The sequence below is a fragment of the Rhinolophus sinicus genome, chromosome 4 (genome assembly GCF_057876585.1).
Source record: "Rhinolophus sinicus isolate RSI-liver-muscle chromosome 4, RSI-T2T, whole genome shotgun sequence".
In the NCBI taxonomy this organism is placed as follows: domain Eukaryota; kingdom Metazoa; phylum Chordata; class Mammalia; order Chiroptera; family Rhinolophidae; genus Rhinolophus; species Rhinolophus sinicus.
The window spans coordinates 46,287,168-46,308,942 of NC_142504.1; the positions used below are offsets into that span (position 1 = coordinate 46,287,168).

The 21,775-nt window shown below is 37.3% G+C and overlaps 1 long non-coding RNA gene across 3 annotated transcripts in view; it reads left to right on the top strand.

Annotated features, from left to right (window-relative positions):
* The window catches only part of LOC141573191 (uncharacterized), a 105,335-nt gene that overhangs the window by 55,780 nt on the left and 27,780 nt on the right, over nucleotides 1-21,775 (top strand). Inside the window, exon 4 of one of the 3 annotated variants that reach the window (XR_012498864.2) lies at nucleotides 7,417-7,805. The exons of the other annotated variants lie outside the window; for them this stretch is intronic. This is a non-coding gene — a long non-coding RNA (uncharacterized LOC141573191). Of the gene's footprint in view, nucleotides 1-7,416; nucleotides 7,806-21,775 lie in introns of those variants that run through there. 3 annotated transcript variants of the gene reach the window in all.

The window sequence follows — 21,775 nt, forward strand, 5'->3', positions numbered from 1 at the left end:
GTCTATAGCAGTATCATATGTCTTTGAGAACTGGTGCGTGATTGGATGTAGTGATGAGGTGAAAGGGCAAGGGTCACAGATGGCACGTCGATTTCTGACTTGAGTAGAAATGATAGTGCCATTTGTGGAGATTGGCATCCCTGGAGGTAGAGAATATTTTGAGAAGTATCTGAACCTAACGTTAAACATGTTTATCTTGAAGTATCTATGAGATATCAAAAAAGGAAATGCCAAGTGGGTAGTTGGTTGTATGGGCCTGGAATTCAGAAAAGACATCTGGGGTACAAGATGCAGATTTAGGACTCATCTGCCTACAGATGGTCATTAAGCCATGGGAGTAGGTGAGAGTCCCTAGGGCAGTGGTTCTCAAACTTACATGTGTGTCAGAATCACTTGGATAGTTTGTTAACATAAATTGCATGGCTCCACCCCATTTTAAGGGTTTTGAAATATAGTGGTAAATTACTTTCCAGAGAGCTAATAGCAATTTATATATTTTTATCAGCTGAGTATGAGAAAGCCCCAGCACTGTACCATTTATTGCATTGGATATTGTAATTTTTTAATATTAGAGGCAAAAAGTGAACTCATTGCAATTTTATTTTGCCCATCTTTGGTTATCAGTTTGATGGTGAACTTTTTTTCCCCCACATTTTAAAATGCTGTTTGCATGTCCTTTGATTTTTGGTTAAAAAAAGAAAAAGCCTTCTGTTTTCACATATTTAACGTATTTATTCTTTGGCTCCTTCAATACACCATTGTATTTTGTGATCAGCATGTTTGGAAGATAATTCGTGCTGATGAAATGTACCCTAATGTGTGGTATGAATTGTCACAATTACGCAGACATCTAGTATTCACCACTGTGAATATGATGAAAGTACTCTACTAGTGATACTTTTCCAACTTGAATAATATAAAAATGTAGCCTATATAGTGCTAGAGACAGTTTCCGTGTGTGTAGGGTAAGTAAAACCAAGACGTTGTTATTCTGATTGACCTTAAGTTGTCCTTTGGCCTTTTAAAGGGGCAGGGGCCCAGACATTCTTCCTCTTTTTCTAAATGTAGAACACACTTGACTGGCTCTGGCAAACTGGCCATGACCTAATGTTCCATCTTACACGATCTCATTGCATATGAAAGCCAGTCCAAATGCTTAGCGAGACAGCAGTGAAACTACTGATGACAAAACCAGATCCTGCTGGGAGCTCAGCTGTCTTGTCTCTGTAGCTCTTTCAGTCAAAACTGGGTTATTTTTCTGACAGCCTCTTTTAGTCAACAATGTTAGATGACTTGAGATTATACTTCAATGTATGCTTCAAACATTTTATGACTTCCTTGGCCTGAAGCCTCCCTTGTTAATTTGTCATAACTTCTGCCTTGGCCCCCTGTCATCACTTCTTTTGGCATCTGACAATCTCAATGCAATGAAGCTGAGATTAGGTCTGGTTTAATGGCTGTGAAGCAAATGTTCTCACAGTCATCATCAAATTTCATTTCGTAAATACCCACCCTATAGTTAGTTAATCACAGAGATACTTTCTGGCTCTTTGAAGTGAAGGCTAGCTAGCAGATCTTGCAGATAAAATGGCAGAGGCATAATGTGGCATCATATGTAGCAAGGCTGACTCTCTTCGTATCCAAAGGACATTCGATTTTACAATACATTTTTACTCTGAGTGGAGATTTCGGGTTCCTCCACTTCTTGTTAGATTGGGGAAAGAGCAGAGCATGGTGAAATGGACTTGAACTTTGAGATTAGACAGACCAGTCTTTTGGCTGTATGATCTTGATCAACATTCTTCATTCCTCAGAATTTGTTCCTTCATTTGTGAGATGAGGTAATACATTTCTCACAGGGCTGTTGTGAGAATGCAGAAACATGTAAAAACATTGCAGGTGCTCAAATGTCAGTTCCTTTATTGAGTAGGAGCAGCCATCATTTTATAAAAGGGGTTGTCATTACATGACTAGGATTCAGAAGGTAAATTCTTTACTGAATAGCCTGATTCTTGCATAATAATGGCCCAGCCACAGGGCTTGAGTAATTGTTTTATTGCTTTGAACTTCCTTTGGCACGGCCCCACCCAGCCCGTATGAAAATGAATACCACTGAGCAGCTAAATGCTCCTCAGTTATAAAAAGGAATGTAATGGTCAGGCATCAAGTACCTATAACTCAATATTGAAGTTCTGAAGGCCAAGATTCCCAATAAATCCACAGACTCTTATATGTCATGTCCTTAGCATGACTAGCTCCCCATTTCTTTTTACAATCCATGGTGATAGAAGGAGACAAGGAACTTGAGACAGAGAATGTTACTGTTTGGGGCTCCACTGAGAGCCTCTGATGCATTTCCTGCCAGGCTTCTACTTTCTCTTTGCTGGAGATTTTTCACAATTGCAGTAACACCATAATTAGAACTTATGAAAATCACCAACTAGATAGAAGCTGGCTTTGCTTTAGACCCAACTGATGTAGGGTGAGATGGAACAACTCAGTTTAGACACGTAATATGCTGATTACCTATCATCCTCTCTAATCTCTGAGCAAGACATGGTCCGCTTACTCTCATTGCTGTGTTTACTTCAAAGAAAAAATTTGTCTAAATTAAAAAAAAAAATTAATTCTTTTGATTAATTCAGGCTATATCTAACACAACCTCCAACCCCTTCTAGTTCAAATTTCACAGGTGTAATTATTTGAATATATTTTCCTTTAAGCAAACTGAATAGAAATATGAAAATGAGAATTTGTATAAAATATAATTTATAAGCTGGTTATTAACTTTATGAAAAAGAGTTCCTTTTCTAGTCGAAACTTCTCTGTTTCAACTAAGTCGCTGATAAGATCATAGAAAAGACAAGCAGGGATGCTTGGAAAGAACTCCGGTCTAGATTCTGGGGCCATTACCAACTAGTTTTATCTTGTTGGTTACAACAACAGATACTTCTCTGGTCCTCAGTTCTTTAATATTACGGAGTTGAGCAAGATAATCTCTGTGGTTTCTTCTGTAAATTCAAGTTACAGAAACTCATCTATTCTATAAACCAAGGTACAAACTTCTGTCTTAGACATTCCAAGTCTCTTATGGAATTGTTAGTGGAATCAGGAATTTCCCAAATTCTATTCCCAATAATTTCTAAATTCTGCCATTAATTGCCACTGGTAATAGAGAGCATGCTCATATGTTTTATACAATAATGAGCTTATTCAGAAAGCTTGCAAAATTTCTAACTAGTGCCGTATTATGTTTTACAACTTACATCTGTAAAGCCTATTGAGCAGTGCCTTTTGCATTTGATTCAAATTTTTGTAAGTTGACATTAGTGACTACATGTGGCTTCAGATAACACCTACCATAGTACATGACTTGAGTCCTAAATTTAAATTCATATTGCATTACAATTCCCTTGCCTTCTGGTGTATTGAAGAAGGTTGATAGAATTGTCAACCACATTTTTAGACATTTAGGATAACTATTATTAGTTAAAACAGGTTTGAGAACCAAAACTCCACTAACCATAAGGATGACTTTGAACGTGACTCACCCAATTTGGTGGTCAGCCTCTTTTTTAAAAATTAGGTTTGAATGGAAAATTGAGAAAACGAATGACTATTAATAATGACAGGAGGTGGGCGTATGGACAGGTGTAGTATATTGTGGTGACAGAGATGTGAAATTGCTGCATTTCTAAAAGAACCACATCCCCATTTTTTTGACACCTTCTCAGCAAATGGTGGTTTTATGATTCGGAAAAATATGTACCGATGAGAAAGATGATACCATCAGACTCTTTTTTCATTCAAGAGGGTGAAAAGATTTCAATGTAAAACTTAGGACTCAAAAATAAGAATGCATATTATTTGTTTTAATCTGAATTTTTTACCACTCAAACATTTCACAAGCGTTATTATAGTGACCATGACCAGGAAGTCCTTCCTTTCTCACATGCAGGAAGTTATCACATCTTACTGACTCTATATCTTAAATATGTATATTCAGTTGTGTCCTCTTTCCTCTTTCTTCACTGTCACTACCTGGGCTCACACCATTATAATTTCTCACCTGGATGATTGCACCAGCCCCCGACTGCTCTCCCTGTTTCCTGTATTGATTCTCTGTTCTGTCAACACATTGACCTTCTGAAATACAAATCTGATCATGGCCTTCTTCTGTTAAAAAGCCTTTGATGAATTCCCATTGCCTTGAGAATATAACTCAAACCTTTAGCATGATATAAAAGATTCCTTATGATCTGACGTCTACCCTTGTGTTCAGCTTTGTCTGTCAGCACTCTCTTCCTCTCTCCAGCTTAACTTCTTGGCCATGCTGAACCAAAGTTTAGTTCCCTAAATTCACCTTGCTTTCTCACCATACTTCTTCATCTTTAATCACTCTTCCAGTTTGGTGTTATGCCAGTATGTTCCCATGAGCATGTCACTGCATACTTCACTGTACTCACACTTCATTGTTGCACTTGCCCGTGTTTCTTTACACTGAGATCTCCCAGAGGGAAAGGACTGTGTCTTGTTCACCCTTTTCTTTCAGCATTTAGCATAATGCCTGGCACAGAGTAGGCATTCTGTAAATGTATGTTAAAATAACCAATGCATGCATAATCTAGGAAAGAAATGTTCAATGTGGAGCAACTTTAAAATGGGATAAATTAGGAGTTATTGGTTCAAGTTGTTTTTAATGCTGTTAAAGCTGCTACAACCTACAACAGAAAAGCCCGAAAGATTACAAAACACTCCCCATAAACATTATTTTCTACTTGACTAAAAAGAACCACATTAAAATAACAACTACCTTTCCTGGTACTCTGTTATTTTACTTAGAAAGAAAAGGAAGCCTCCTCCCTGCCGTCATAATTTCATAGATTCTTAGTTTCCTCTCTTTCAAGCTGCAGCTATCACTGGCATCTTAAATCTTTGAAACCTTATCAATCCCACTTAAAACAGAAGACATAACTACTGTTTACACCTTTTCAAACACTTGTATAAGTTATTAGAAATTTTTCTTATATGTTCACAATGTAATTCTGTGAAAAATGCAGGTCCCAAAACAGTATGCTTTCATAGGGAGAAACAACAGGCAAAGCAAGGATGAACCTCCATAGACTTGGGCATCCAGGAACGATTTCCTTGTTTTCGTCATTCTCTGAACTTAATATGCCTGTCATTCTCAGAACTTAATGTCTACATAAGCCCCAATAGGAATGCTGGAATGAGAGGTGACAGAAATAATCTCATTCAATTTGGACTTCTCTTTCCTTCTTTGAGTCTAGGGGCTGATGTAGTTCCTGGGAGTTAGAAGGATGGAGGGAAGGGGTGTTTGTTTAGTCCTTTCTCTCATCATCTAATTGGCTATTGCTCAAGTGTTTTTGTAATACACACATGGACAAATGACAGGATACAACTTCAGGTCACACCCGGTTGACAACTGTCTGAAATTAGCTATGGTAGACATCTGGGATACTGAAAGCAAAAGTGATAGCTGGCTGCTGTCTACCAGAACCAAGTGATCGGTTTTATCATCTAAGCTCCAGAGCATTCAACATGCCCTCTGAGAAACTCAGACCAATTTCAAATAATTTAAAAATGTCATACAAGGTTAAGGCCTGTAATGAGTTCTATGTAAATTAAAATATTATGTAAGGTTCAACATATGAGTAACATTGGCTTGGACAATAAAATTAGAAGTAGATGATTTTTATGTATAGGAAATCATGATTGCCAAACAAATCCCATGGTTTTAAACACAAAGGAAAATGATAATGGCTTTGAAATACACAAAAATATATGCCCATAAATGCATTTTGAGCTGTTAACACTGATTATTTCAGGGTAGCAACATCACTGGTGATTTAATTTTTCCTTTCATTTTCTTCATTTTGTAATTTCCCTGTGATGTGTAGGTATTGTTTTTAGAATAAAAATAATAAAATTGCATTTTTGGGTTCTACTTATGAGGGTCTAGTGATTGAGACAGCAGGGACATGTGAGCATGTGTGTTCACCTGGTAAATGTGAAGGTAGCACGAGGGCAGACAATATTCTAGTGCAGGAGAGAGAAACTCAAGTGATGATGGAAATGAAGAGGGCGTTCACGAAATATAGGTGACAAAAGGCAGGTAAAGCGGGAAGGGCATACCTTGTCTCAAGGGGGCAGCTGTTACTCACGCATTGCCAGATGACCTGTTGCAATGTGAGACAGCAGCTCGGCATCAATTTTTCATGAGAAGCCAGATATCTAGATTTTTATGTGAAATTTTTTCAATGTTGCAAATAAATTATTTTTTAATTGTCGACACTATCTGCCAAACCAAATATGTCTGCAGGACAGATGTAGATTTTAGGCAGTGCATTTGGACTTCTGCTCAGACCTGTTGGCTCATATGTGTACTTTGATGAATTAGTTTGGAGTGCTTCCCAACATATTTGACACCAGGGCAGAAAAACATGGTAATATTTGTATAGCACACTGAGAGAAGCTTCTTGTTGCCTAGAGGTATCTGAACTGTGGCCTCCCAAAGCTTAGGCCTCAGCTCTCCCTCCCTGAATTATTGCAGCGCTAACTATCTCGGACACCCTTGTAACCCATGTAATCCATTGCCAGCACCTACGATGGCATGGCCCACTCTGCATTAGAAAGCAGGCAATCCTGTCTGGTGGAAATGAGAGGAACACAGCTTTTCGTGTTGGTAGAATCAGGAGCAGGGATGTGGGGAGAAATCTCAGGATGTGGAGAAGTATTTGGTGAGAAGTAGAGAGGGTGGCTGGCTAGGCTAGAGCACCTCAGTGAAGAATCTGAGTCCTGATCAGCTGGTGTTACGTTTCTTGAAGACAAGGAGTATAAAGGTCTTATATTCCAGGGCCCAGCACAGAGGCTGCCATAGAAAGTACCTTAAAAACTGTTGTAGAAAGAAGGAATGAATGAAATGTAATCCCAGGATGCTGGTTCAGGAAGGAGAGGCCTTACCTCAAGGTTCTACCAGTTTCTAAGGGTAGAGGTAGGAGTAGTCCTTTACCCCACCCATAGATACCTCCTCCTTCCTACCCTCTAACCCCATTCCACAAAGAATTTTCCTTATTCCTGATAATGAGACTGGTTTTTCCTGCAACCCTCAAAAAATACTCTAGGGTCTATATTTTCTCCCCCCCGCCCACCCCCATGATAGGGTATAATGAAAGAAAGAAAGAAAAAGCTTAGTTTGAACCAACTAAGGGTGCACAAAGATTTCTAAGGGGCAAGAGGACCTAAAGATAGATTTACTGCATGGATCCAGCCTCTGGATCTTTGACTTCCTTCCTTCTCCTAGAAATGAGTTGCTTGAGGACACCCTTGCAGTGTGCTACTTTCTCCTTTCTCCCCTCTCCTTACAAGTCCCCTCCCCTCTACCTCCTATATTAGGAAAGAAAGACCTCCCTCCCTCACAGATGCTGTGGCAGCACACTGTCCTGGGATGGAAGAACTTCTGAAGCACCAGACAAGAAGATAATGCAAATTATTGGTGTGGATGGTGAGAAGGGGAAAAAATTGTAATAATCCTTTTGAAACTCAACTTTTACTCCTAACAAAATTAAAGAAGGAACTAATTGAGTGGTCAGTTGGTGACTTATTAAAAAACAATTTTTAATGATACATTAGTATGTGATTTTAGTTGCATTACTGTAAGAGGTTCAAATAACTGCAGGCTATTGCTGTAATAAAAATCCTTTCAGCCCCATCTTCTCATTTATGTAAGTTTTTTTCAGAGCTTACATTAAAAAAAGAAAATGTATGTCTCATTCTGGCAGTAAATAATATTAACCCACAGATACATAAACTAATTGAAAAAAAGGCCCCATTATCTCAATTAAAAGATACATTTACAATAAAATTTGAACTTTCTATATTTAACATTTATTTAAATGTGTCATTAAGTTGCTTGATCAATTTTGTCTATTTAATAACTGTGATGATAACTAAAATACAGAAGTAAAAATAGCATTATAGAACCAGAGAATATTTCAATTTGTATGTGTATTTTTATTGCAAAAACTTACGGTAGAGTGATGAAAGATTTTCAAGCATCAAACTATGGCATATTAGGGTAAAATTTTGTGCGGAAGATGGAATGCAAATATGAGTTCAGGAGAAAAAGAAATGATGTGAAATTTCTGCCAATTAAAAAGCGTTTGTCCATATATGTTTTTTTAAAATGGATGATGGTAGGAATCAAACCTCTAAGTATTTACATTCCTTGATTGTATTTGAGTGAGATAATAGCTTAATTTTAAACATGGCAATAGTTATAATACACCAGAAACCATATCCTTTGCCATTATTTAAATTTATGATGAAAATGTTTAGATGCAAATTAAAAATATGAGGGAACAGAAAGTTTTTCAACATTATTTTAGGAAGCATACAAGCAGAGTCTAAAGGCTCCTGGTTTAGGAGACAGGCCCCAGATCCTAAGAAAAAATAAAACCCTATTTACTTTTTCCAGTGGTAAACTAGACTTCATCATTAGAATTGTAATAATTGGTTTATCTTTCAGTTCTTCAGTAGAGCACATACTAAAGAATGCTGCAAGAAAATCTCAGTAATTAGCTGTTACTCGGTAATAAGAAGAAAACACCTAAAGTGTTCAGCTCTAAATAACTTCTAAATGCAGATGATTCACAGACTTAACATTCTGGGCCAGACCTCTCCTCTGAGTTCTAGATTTATATTTTCAGCTACTTGTGACAGATCTGCATGGTATCTTATGGCAGTTTGCCAATGTCAGGTCCACTATTCCAGTTCTGATACCTTGATTCCCTTCCTCGAATCCCCATCAATCTGATTTTTCTTCTCAATAAATATTTCGTCCCTCAGACTTGTAGGGACTGTGGCCTTTTGCTCTTGCCACTGCGGCGGCTGCCATCACTGGTATCCCTGGGTTGTCTGGAGGCAGGAGCATGAAAGCAATAAAGAAAGAGGGGGGAAAAAGATGAAACATACTATAACGTGATTTCCTCTCGTGAATTTTCTGTTCTTGTTCATTGTCCATTTATTTCCCCACATGTTTTTAAGTATTATTTACTTAAAGACTTAACATATTATATTTATCATTTAAGGAAAATCAGAATGGAAATATTGAGAAGTATAATGAAACTCTGTTCTCCAGTTCTGAAATCATTCTGCTGCATTGTTTATTCTAGGTCTACATAGGAGAATGGTGGCACAGTTTTCATTAATAACTGAAATGTAGAAAGCCTCCATTAAGATAGTAACCCAAGTTTTGCTCTTCAGGTTTTTGATCTAACAGGTTATCAGTGCTCTTCTTCCTGCCCTGCCTGCCCTCTGGTGGGAGCACTAAAGAGCAGGCCAGATCAAGCGAGCCATAAAGAGGAGTAGTGAAAAAGACCAAGGTAAGCCTAAATGGCAAGCCAGCCCTGCCTGCACAAGTACAGGGCCAGTGTTTGGCTTAACAAACTTCTGTTCCTTGGTTTTCTAACATTAAGTGGGGACAACAGAATTTGCCATAAGACTATTATTTCCAAGCTGGTACCTTTCTGTTGGTACTGCTATCCACCTTTGGTCTTGCTGACCTGATTATTCCTGCACAGGAAAAATCCCCCCTCCCCTCCCTAGTTCTATATCTAGAGAAGAACACAGAAGGGTGTAGTATAAAGAGCAGTGGACTCGGAAGTGAGGGTTCTGTTCCCAGCTCTGGTACTTGCTAGTCAGTTGGGTGGCCTTGGATAAGTTTCTTACCCTGTCTGAGTTGGGTGTCTACATCTGTGAATGAAGGACAGTGATAGTAACAGGCCTATTGTGAAGCTCAAATGAGGTAATGGTAGTGAAAGTGCTTTGTAAACAATAAAGCTCTGCACATCTAGGGTAATAACTAGTACAGTATTGACAACTCTTCTCTCTGAACCAGTGTTCACCTTGATAGTTGCCTTTGTATTTTCAGATAAATAATCAGTTTATCCTTCTACTCTGTAGTAAATAAATGGAGTTTTTGGTCTCAGACCTATAGGAAAAGCAAATTACATGTCCTGATGTGACTCATCTCTGTGTGCACTTTTTAGATTGCACTTTCATTTTTGTTTTAATTATAGCATTGAAAGAGTTTAAAATAACACCTTTCAGAACTAGTCATTATTTAGTGACTCTCCATTTCAAAAATATTGCTCATGTCTTTAAAATAAATTATCAGTTTATTTTATTATCTTGGCCTAAATATAAATGTATTGACATGGTGATGGTAATAGTTTTAGTTTTTTAAAAAACATCCCCTTGAAGTTTAGAATAACTTCTAATAACTTAGAAGATTTAATTATTTAAACATATTAAATGTTTAAGTTTAAATGTTTAAATTAAATTGCTTATACCTTTTGTTCTGTGAGGCTGAAGATAAATGTGAAAATACATAGAATTACATAACTAGAAGAATTGAAAGTTCTGTATTCCTTTTCCTGATATACACACGATCTCTCCTCCCTCCTCCCATCCCACTTTAGTATGATATACTAGAAGAAAAACAAAAAAGGTACCTGGTCCAAGTACCATTTTTCTTGCCTGAGTATTACCATAGCCACTTATCTGGTTTTCCTACTTCAGTCTGATCTTGAAATAGCAGCCAGAATGATTCTGTTAAAATCCAAGACAGATAATGTCCCTTATATGCTCAGCAACCTCCGCTGGTCTTTACTCCTCAGTCCTCTTTTCCTGCTCGCCCCCTCACTCCCTCAGTCCAACCACTCTGGCCTTCCTGACCACACCAGGTCCACTTAACCTTGACCTGGAAAGTGCTTCCCTCAGATATCTGCAGGAGTGGCTTCCTCACCTCCATCAGGTATATTCATCTTCTCAGTGAGAGCTTCCCTGTCACTTCTTTTAAAATTACAACTCTCACACAACCCTTCTATCCTTATATTCCATAATATTTATCCCCATCTAACATACAATATTTTCACTTATTTCTTTTGTTTATTACCTGTCTCCCTCTCCGGAATGTAGGCCTCAGAAGGGCAAAGGGTTTTGTCTATTGTGTTAACTGCTGTATCCTCAGTACCCAGAGGAGTGCCTGGCTCATAGTAAGTGCTCAATAAGTTTTTGCTGAATGAATGAATGAATGAATGAATGAATGAATGAATGAATGAAACAAAAATAAGCATAGTCTTATATGATTTGCGACACTGTAAAAACTGCAGAATTTTCATCAGAACTTTAAAAAAAGCCACAAGAACTTTGGATATATTCTGATGATGGGACCAATTACTATAACATCTGAGGCATCAATGTTCTCCTCTTCCACCCACCTCCAAATACTAATATTTTGGTCATTCTGTGGCTCAAGAATTAAGATCTCTATTAATTCATCACTTTCCTGTTTAGTGTAAGTATAATTATGTACACCACTCCTAGTTGGACATGAAAGGAGGAAAGAATTGAATAATAAAAAAAGTCTGTCCTTTGCTTTCTTTAACACTACCAGGGGTGCCAAAAAAATGTATACAAGTGGACATTTTGGTCAACGTTGCTCAAGCAGTAGTTCGCCGTCATCAGAAGTGCCTGGATGGTAACCACTTTGAGCACCTCTTGTAATTGCAGAAGTCAAACGTGACTTGTATTCACCTTTTGTTATTGGTATATATTGAGTATTACAATTTTAATACAGTTTTTTCGTTTCTTAAAATGTGTGTACATTTTTTTTGGCACCCTCTGTATAGTCTCCTGATGGTCTTAGTATTGGCCACCCTGCCTTCCCTTTCTCTCCTGTTTCCAAAATATAATATTACCAGAAGATCTTGTTTGGATGTCTTCTCTTGTTTTGCATGCTCTTACACACTTTTGTGGCTTCTATTATCTCTTTTCTTAGATGACTTTCAAATTTGTAAACCCAGTTTTGACATTCATCATTGGCTCCCAGTTGTACATTTCTCAGGCTGAGCATATCCATCCAGCCATCTTTGAAGTTCTCAAACCTCATATGTTTAAAACCAAATTTACCTGTTTCCTTTAAAACTGGCTCCTGTCTTGGTAATCCGTTTCTTGTAATAACCCTGCCTTCTTCCAAGTTTGGAAATGTTTCCAAGGGTCATGACTTTTTTCTATTGTCAGTTGTCCAGTCTTGCTGCTTATACGTCTAGAATATCTCTTGATTCATCCTCTTTGCTGTCAGTAGATTAGGGATGGGGCCTGAAAATCTGCATTTCTGATGTGCTTCTGAGTCAAGCTGTTGTTGCTGGTCTGTTGACCTTACTTTGAGCAGCAGCAAGGGCCTGCCCTAGGGTAGCAACAGCTGCCTGAACCTGGTCTTCCACTTCCATTCCATGGCCGTCTTTAAGAAAGACTCAGTTCCCTTTCAAAATAGAGATCTGATATTGCCCAGTCTTGCTTTAAAAGAGAGTACGTCTTTTCTACATCATAGAAGAGTTGGAAAGTTATAGTCAGAAGACAAAATATTCAAATCAGCCATAGTGGTCAATTCACAAGTAATCATTAACACGTTGATGTACATCCTTTCAATTTTTTTTTCTTTGCGTGTAAATATGTATTTAGGTTATATCTGTATTTTTACACCATAAAGAAATCATGCATATCTTTCTTTTGTGGCCCAGTCTATAAATTTGCTAAGAGTGTTGAATCCTCTGTCTTAAAAAGTAGAGTATGCCTTCTGTATATGATAAAAAACACTCAGGGCTCCTTTTCTCACCCTCCCTTATATCTGGGAACTGGAGACTTCATGCAGCCAAGCAGATGCATCCTCTCCAGACTGATTCAGGAGCTGGTGACTCAACACAGCAGGGATGACGCAGAATCCATTCTGGCCGAGGGACAGCAGCAATGGCAGCTGCATCCGGTTTCCAGTGCAGCAGAGCAGAGACAGCTGTTCATGGCAGCGTGCAGTGTCCAGCATCTGAGGAGTTGGCAGGCCAAGCCGTGGGTCAGTGCTTGGCCGCTGCAGTGCTGACTTCACAGGACCAGCTCTCAGGGATGTTTTGGGTGCAGTACTTGCCCAGTGTTCTGTCGTCCCAACTTTACTTCTTAAATTAGCTTAAAAGTTGACTTAATTTACTGGCGTCAAGCACTAATATTAACAATAACTAACTCTCCGATAGTGCTTACTATGTGCCAGGCAAATTTCAAACTGCTTTCCACAACAGTGCAGCTGAAAACTCTCACGAAAGAGGACTTCTAGAACTGCTTTAGAAAGTGGCAAGAATGATGGTATAAATGTGTTCGAAGCGAGGGGGAATATTTTGAGGGGGATTAATGGCAATGTGTCTTTTACTGTAATAATTTTTTTTAAATTTACACATTCACCGTAGCTTTTGATCACACCTCATAGTTGTTGCAACATTATTGAGTATAGTCTCTATGCTGTACTTTATATTTCTGTGATTATTTTGTAACTACTTGTTTTTATTATTCAATGTGTTTCTTAATCCTTTCACCTTTTTCACCCAGCTCCCCAACCCACTTCCACTCTGGCAACCAGCAGTTCTCTGTGGATCTGTTTCTGTTTTGTGTGTTCATTTATTTTGTTCTTTAGATTCCACATATAAGTGAGATCATATGGTATTTGTCTTTCTCCGTCTGACTTATTTCACTTAGCATAATACCCTCTAGGTCCATTCATGTTGTCACAAATTGTAAGATTTTATTCTTATCTATGACTGAGAAATATTCCATTGTATATATGTACCACTTCTTCTTTACACAATCATCTATTGACAGTCACTTGAGTTGCTTCCAAATTTGGCTATTGTAAATAGTGCTGCAGTGAACATAGGGGTGCATATATCTTCTTGCGTTAGTGTTTTGGATTTCTTTAGTTAAATAACCAGAAGTAGAATTGCTTGGTCATAGGTAGTTCTATTTTTAATTTTTTGAGAAACTTCCAAACCGTTTTCCATAGTGGCTACACCAGTTTGCAGTCCAAACAGTGTATGAGGATTCCCTTTTCTCTTCATCCTCACCAACACTTGTTGTTTGTTGATTTATTGATGATAGCCACCCTGACAGGTGTGAGGTGGTATCTCATTGTAGTTTTAATTTGCATTTCTCTGATAGTGACATTGAGCATCTTTTCATATGTCTATTGGACATGTGTATGTCCTCTTTGGAGAAATATCAATTTAGGTTCTCTGCCTATTTTTTAATTGGATTGCTCATACTATTTTTTGGTGTTGAGTTGTATGAGTTCTTTATAAATTTTGGATAGTAACCCCTTATCAGGTGTATCATTGGTGAATATCTTCTCCCATTCAGTAGGATGTCTTTACATTTTGTTGACGGTTGGGTTCCTTTGCTGTGCAAAAACTTTTTAGCTTGATGTAGTCCCATTTGTTTATTTTTTCTTTTGTTTCCCTTGCACAAGGAAATATATCAGAAAAAATTTTACTAAGAGCAGTGTCAGAGAGTTTACTGCCTATGTTTTCTTCTAGGAGGTTTATGATTTTGGATCTTACATTTAAGTCTTTAATCCATTTGAGTTTATTCTTGTATATGGAGTAAGAAAGGGGTCCAGTTTTATTTTTTTGCATGTATCCATCCAGTTTTCCCAGCACCACTTATTGAATAGACTGTTTTTATTCCATTTTTTTGCCTCCTTTGTCATAGATTAAATGACCGTATAGGCATGGGTTTATTTCTGGGCTCTCTATTCTGTTCCATTAATCTATGTGTCTGTTTTTATGCCAGTACCATGCTGTTTTGATTATGATGGCCTTATAGTATTGTTTGATATTGGATAGTATTATACCTCCAACTTTATTCTTCTTTCTCAAGATTGCTGTGGCTATTTGGGGTCTTTTTTGGTTCCATATAAATTTTAAGGTTATTCTAGTTCTGTGAAAAATGCCATTGGTATTTTGATAGGGATTGCACTGAATCCATAGATTGCTTTGGGTAGTATGGACATTTTAACGATGTTAATACTTAGTATTCATAAGCATGGTTTATGCTTCCATTTATTTGTATCTTCTTCAATTTATTTCTTCAGTATCTTTTTTTCTTAACTTTTTATTTTATTTTAAGTGTGTTTTTCCAGGACCCATCAGCTCCAAGTCAAGTAGTTGTTTCAATCTAGTTGTGGAGGGCACAGCTCACAGTGGCCCTGTGGGAATCGAACTGGCAACCTTGTTGTAAAAGCACCACGCTCTAACCAACTGAGTTAACCAGCTGCCCCTCTTTAGTATCTTATAGTTTTCTGAGTCCAGATCTTTTACCTCTGTGGTTAAATTTATTTCTAGGTGTTTTTTTTTATGCAATTGTAAATGGCATTGTTTCTTAATTTCTCTTTCTGACAGTTCATTATTGGTGTATAAAAATGCAACCAATGTATGAATATTAATTTTCTATCCTACTTCTTGACTGAATTCATTTATCAGTTCTAATAGCTTTTTGGTGCAATCTTTAGGGTTTTCTGTATATAGTATCATGTCATCTGCAAATAATGAAAGTCTTCCTTTCCAATTTGGATTCCCCTTATTTCTTTTTCTTGTCTGATTGCTATGGCTAGGACTTCCAATACTATGTTGAATAAAAATTGTGAAAGTGGGCATCCTTGTCTTGTTCCTGATCTTAAGGAGAACAATTTTAGCTTTTCCTCATTGAATATGATGTTAGCTGTAAGTTTGTCGTATATGGCCTTTATTATGTTGAGCTATGTTCCCTCTATTCCCAGTTTGCTGAGAGTTTTTTATCATAAACTGATGCTGGATTTTCTCCAATGCTTTTTCTTCATCTATTGATATGATCATATGATTTTTATCTTTCATTTTATTTATGTGTTATATCACATTGATTGATTTGCAGATATTAAACCAATATTGCATTCCAGATAAATCCCACTTGATCATGGTGTATGATCTTTTTAATGTATTCCTAAATTTGGTTTACTAATATTTTGTTGAGGATTTTTGCATCTGTGCTTATCAGGGATATCAGCATATAATTTTCCATCCAGCTTGGATGGTTGGAAGCTCTACTGTTTTTCACAGACAGATGTTGGGGGCTCCTCTCCTTGGTACCAGTACTCCGAGCTGGGAAGCCCAGGGTGGGGCTGGGGTCCCTTGTTCCTCTGGAGGGACCTCTGTGGCTGAGATATCCATCCTGATATTCAACTGCTGTATGCAAGTGTGCAGCCAGCACATTTCACTTTTCCACCCCTCCTATCAGTCTCAACATGTTTTTTTTTTCTTTAGATCTTTAGTTATAGGACTTCTGATCAGCTGTACTTCAGACGGTTCTCTATCACTTGTAATTTATATAAGTACTCTAAGCCTGAGATTTTAGAATTCAAGGCAGAAAGGGTCTCCTGATCTAGTTCTTAAAAACCATGTAACAAAAATTCATGAGCATTTTCATGTTATTACACATTCATCTAAGTATTTAATATAGCTGTATTGTATTCATTTATAAGGATGATTCATTATTATAATAGTTATTTAACCAACTTGATATTTTTGGACATTAAGAATATCCTGGTGGCTAAACTTTTTTTTTTTTTTTTTTAATATCCATGACTATTTCCTTGGGATAAAGCCCTAGAAGAAGAATACTTGGTCAAAGGTTATTCACATTGCCTTCCAGAAACATTTTTCTAGTTTACACACCCAGCAGCCTGTTTCCCTGAATCCTTATTAATATTGAATATTATCATTAAAATTTTTTTTCTTTGTGATACTGAAAATGATATATAGTTTCCTTTTAAACCTGAAATTCTTTAAACATTAAAAAATACATTTATTGGCCATTTGTCAAAAGTTCTATTGTGAACTGACTTCCCCATAACCTATGGGATAAAGTTGAAACTTAGAAGGCAATTCAAGGCTCTTGCTACTCACCCCAACTATTTTTCTAACTAATTTGCCTACAAGTCCTAAACATTTATCCTACACAACCATGGGAATTATTTTGTATTAGATCAAACCATATGAATGTGCTATTTCTGTAGGCAAAAAAATGGTTGACTATTGGCAATTTCATGTGGTTACCCCCTTTTTCCTCCCCGACATCAAAGCAACTCTGACCTTATCTTTCCTGCTTTTTCATGAGGCTCGTCTGGGCTCAGGATTTTGCCTTTTGTAAGTGGGCTTCTCTAACCGGGGAACTGGTTCAGTTACCAGATCCAAAGATGAAGAAAATCTGTTTGCGATTTTTTTTTAAATAGAGTGTGGCATGTTACAATAAAAAAGACAGATCATAACAACTACTGTCAAGAATGTGGAGAAATTGGAACCCTCATTTCATTCCCACACTGCTGGAGGGAATGGAACAAGGTACAACCATTTTGTTAAACAGTCTAGATATTTTTCAAGTAGTTACACATAGAGTTACCATATGATTCAGCAATTCCACTCCTATATATGTATATATATATATATATATATATATATATATATATATATATATACACACACACACACACACACACACACACACACACACACACACACATATCTCTACACCAGATCTTGTACATGAATATTCATTGCAGCATTACTCATAACATTCAAAGAGTAGAAACAACCTAAATGTCTATTAGCTGATGAATGGATAAGTATTATTCAGCAGTTAAAATGAATGAGGTACTGAGACATGCTACAACATGGATGAACCTTGAAAACATGCTAAGTGAAAGAAACCAGTTACAGAAAAACAACTTATTGTATGATTCTATTTATATGAAATGTCCAGATAGGCAAATCTATACAGACAGAAAGTAGATTAGTGGTTGCCTAGAGTGATGGCTAAGTGGAGTACAGTTTCTTTTTGAGGTAAAAAAAAAAAGTTCTAAAATTGATTGTAGTGATGAATGAACAAGTCTGTGAATATTCTAAAAGCCAATGAATTATACACTTTAAATGGGTGAATTGTACACTATGTGAATTATATGTGAACAAATCTGTAAAAAAGCAAAAAGATGTGTGTGGTTTTGTTTTGTTTTTTTTTCCACTTAACTTTGTCTCCTACTAGTACTTCTCTGTCTGGATATTCTCATGCCTAATTTCAGACTTGCTTTGCCCTTTAATTCTGCTTGAAGTCCAGCCAATAGCTAATGTAGCAGGGTGGAAATTTAACTCACACTACAACTCAGACACAAAGAGAAAATGTAAGTTCTTTATTTAGTCTGTAACCAGTCTGTCTTTCCTTCTGAAGTCCCAATGGATGGATACTGAGAAAAATGAATGGCATGTTTAGTCCCCAGTGTCTGGGAGGCCGCTATGGTGGAAGGGATGGCTGGGACTGATTTACCTGCAGCTAACACACATGGTTCTTACTGCAAGGAGATCCACTCAAATGACCAATGAGTAGGACGGTGTGTACTCCAGATGCATGATTCTGAGTTCTTGTCTTGATTCTTGATTCTAGCCTTGCTTTGGCCTCTGTTATCTATGTGATTCAAGACTTGCTTTGAACTCCTTTATGTAGGAGTTCATGGTGGGTCTCCTGACTTTTGAATATTGGCTCTATCTTAAACACTGACTCCCAGGCAATGCTTGTGTCTCTGGGTTTGTTGTATTCCCGTAGCTGGTCACGAAGGTTCATTGTTTCAGTCTCCTTGTCATGGCTTCTCATCCTAGCTCTATGATCAGTAGCTGGTTAAGGTGATAAAGTGATTGTTTTGTGATTTCCTCAAGTATTACAGCTTAACAGAATGAAACTATATTTAAAAGCACTCCAAAATGTTTTGAATAAAATTTGCCATGTTTTTATAATTTTTGATTGATGATGCTATGAGTACTTACTTTACTTTTAAAGCTGTATTTTCTGTTTGTTTGTTTGGAAAGAGGACTGCCTGATTATTGGTGCTTTCAATAGAGGAGGTACAAAATAGTATAACATTAGTTGGCCCAGGAGGGATATAAACTGTGACGTATATTTGTTTTTCAAATTGTTTTATCCTGGCCAAACCAAGTTAGTGATGCAATAGTTCAGAAAGGAATTCGGAATACTTATTGGTTGTTTGAGTGATATTTATTCTGAAGGATTGTGACTTCTACAAACAACCAAAAATATTTCAAAATTGGAATTCATTGAGCACTGAATATGACCTTAGTATTTCTATAGTGCCCTCTAGTTTGAGTGCCAAAGCCTGGGAGGTGATTTTTATTACCTATAATACATTATTTTGGAAAAAAAGCAAAAATATTAAGAATATTTAACATGATATGAATACATACTGAGTTTACAAAGAGACAAACTTGATCAAAATACTTGACTACTAAATGAAAAAGATTTGAGAATGTATTTTACAAGATTTTATATTCAGTAGAAGTTCTCTATGTGTCCATTATATACATACATATAAGTTAAAAATTCAGGGGGAATATATGTGTAAATAAATATGTATATATAAATAAATATATATTTATATTCTTAGGTATGTTGTCCCACCATTCAGCTGGTATAATTTTCACATTACCACCGTAATCAAAATCACATCTATTTATTCACGAGGAAGTGAAGGATTGATAATGGCAATTAAAAACAAGTGTACTCTTTTGGGTATTTATTTACTTATTTGGATATTCAAAAGTATTAAAAGGTATAAACAGTGCCTGAGCTATTTGTAACAACTCTAAAGCAGCTGTAGAAGAAATACTAATAAAACGTAAGGTGAAATGAAATAGATCGCTGGACCTGAATAAATGCAATGAGGGTAGACAAAGAACAGTCAAGAAAGAGAAGAAACACTGCAAAGGAGAAGAGTGAGACCTTAAAAGACTGATCTAATTGAAGTCGTGGGTGGATAACTGACACTCAGCATGGAAAAGTATGATATAGGAAAACTGTGTTTGTACATTGTAAGCGTTGCACTACAATGAATTTATGTATTACTTTCACACCACTCAGACCTCTCATTCCATTTTATTGGTTGGGATACAGATTAGACTGTTTTATCAAATGGGCCCAACATACGATGACTTAAGCAAGCGAAATCCAGTATAAGGGATGATGCCTGGGAGCCAGGCTGCTTCTCTCTCGGCTTTGCCATTCTCAAAGATGTTGCCTCTATCATTCACATCGCTGAAGATGGCTCACCACCACACCAACAGTCACCATTCCAGCCATTGGGAAAAGGGAAGCGACAGGCCTACAAAGCCTGACATAGTTATCAGAAAGGAAAATGAAGGAGAGAGAAACCTGACCGTGTGTCCAACACCATTTAAGAATGTTAGATTTGGGTATTTAAACTGTCCCTTAGACAATGCTATGTCTTTTAGGAAAAAGTGGGCAATTTCCGAGATGCCCCCATCCATCCTGTTGTCTCCTTAAGAAGACAAGACACCCTGGTGTAAATGGAAGAATGGTGTGGTTTATGTGTCCCCATTGGTAGGGGATGTGCTGGGGAGATTGAGCAAGGGCAGTCACAGACATGATCTCTTTCTAGGGCACTACGTGAAAACCAAGGATAAAGAGCTCCTCTGCCCTTGGGGTTCCTTTCATTTATTCAACACAGTGGTACTCAGTGGTCCAGCAGCACTTGAGAACATGTGAGAGAATGCAAATTCTTGAGTCCTACCCCAGACCCACTGAATCAGAAATCTGGGGGTGGAGCCCAGCAACTGTGTTTTAACAAATCCTCCAGCTGATTTGAGGCACGTTAACATTTGAGAACCACAGATTTAATGCAATTCACTGAAAGGGGAAATCAGAATACCTATTTAACTGATTGACTCTTCTTTTCTCTTGGTGTATCGCTCTCTCTCCCTGTCTCGTTTCCACAATTCCCTAGCACTAAAAGGAGTAAGCTTTTCTTTTACTTCCCCGAATGTAATATCCTACTTCCATAAAGTATCAACTTGCATATCAACATCACATAACAAACAAGCAAAACCTGTGTGAACGGGCCATTTGGGCCTGCGTGGGGAGAGAGGAGGGAATTTGGAAAATAGCCTGGATTGCTGCATGATCCTATTGTGAAGGCCATAAGCTGGGTATTACTTCTGCCTTTGTATTTCTTCTTTAAGATATTAATTTCCAGCCCCCACCCCTGAACTGACCATGTCCTGGGTCCTGTCCTCAGAGCAGTAAAGAGAACACATTATTTTTCAAAGCATTTTATTACCCAGTTACATATATTTGATTTCGCTAGGAGTCTACCCTTAAATTTGATGAGAATGATGGAGATTACTGGCCGCCTGCTTCTACGTGCTCCACAGAAAGAAATAGTACTGGGAAACAGAAACAGAAATAGTCAAGCATGGAGAGTGTCTAATTCTAGCCCTGTTTCTGTCTCAGCATCCTCAGTGAAGTGCAACCCCTGATTATAAAAGAGATAATGTTCTGAATGCAACATGACATAAAAAGGCATTTATGTTTACTCCGTCTTGGAAATAGTAATTTGTCTTCATTCTCAATGTAAGTTAGACTTTATACTGCCTGAGTAGAAAAGATTTTTTCACTCATTTAGCATTAGTATGCTTTCTTGGGAGAGAGTTGCCTGGTACACAAAAAAATGTGTGGGATGTTAAACTTTTATAATTATTTACAAGAAATAACTCTAACTATGCTACATTAATATGATTATAAGTTGGAAGTTGTCATTTTTGTCAATGGAGAGTTTATTTAGAAAGAGACATGATTCTTGCCTAATCCGTTCTCCACATCTGACCATTTGAATAATTTTAAAAATGTAAATTGCATCACTCCCCTCTGTAGGGCTTTTCATTGTATTTAGAGTAACCTTCAGTTTCCTTGATGTGTTCTCCAAGGCTCTCAGGTTCTGTCCTGTATTCTTCTCCAGCGTCATCTCAAAGCTTTCCCCCCTTGCTCA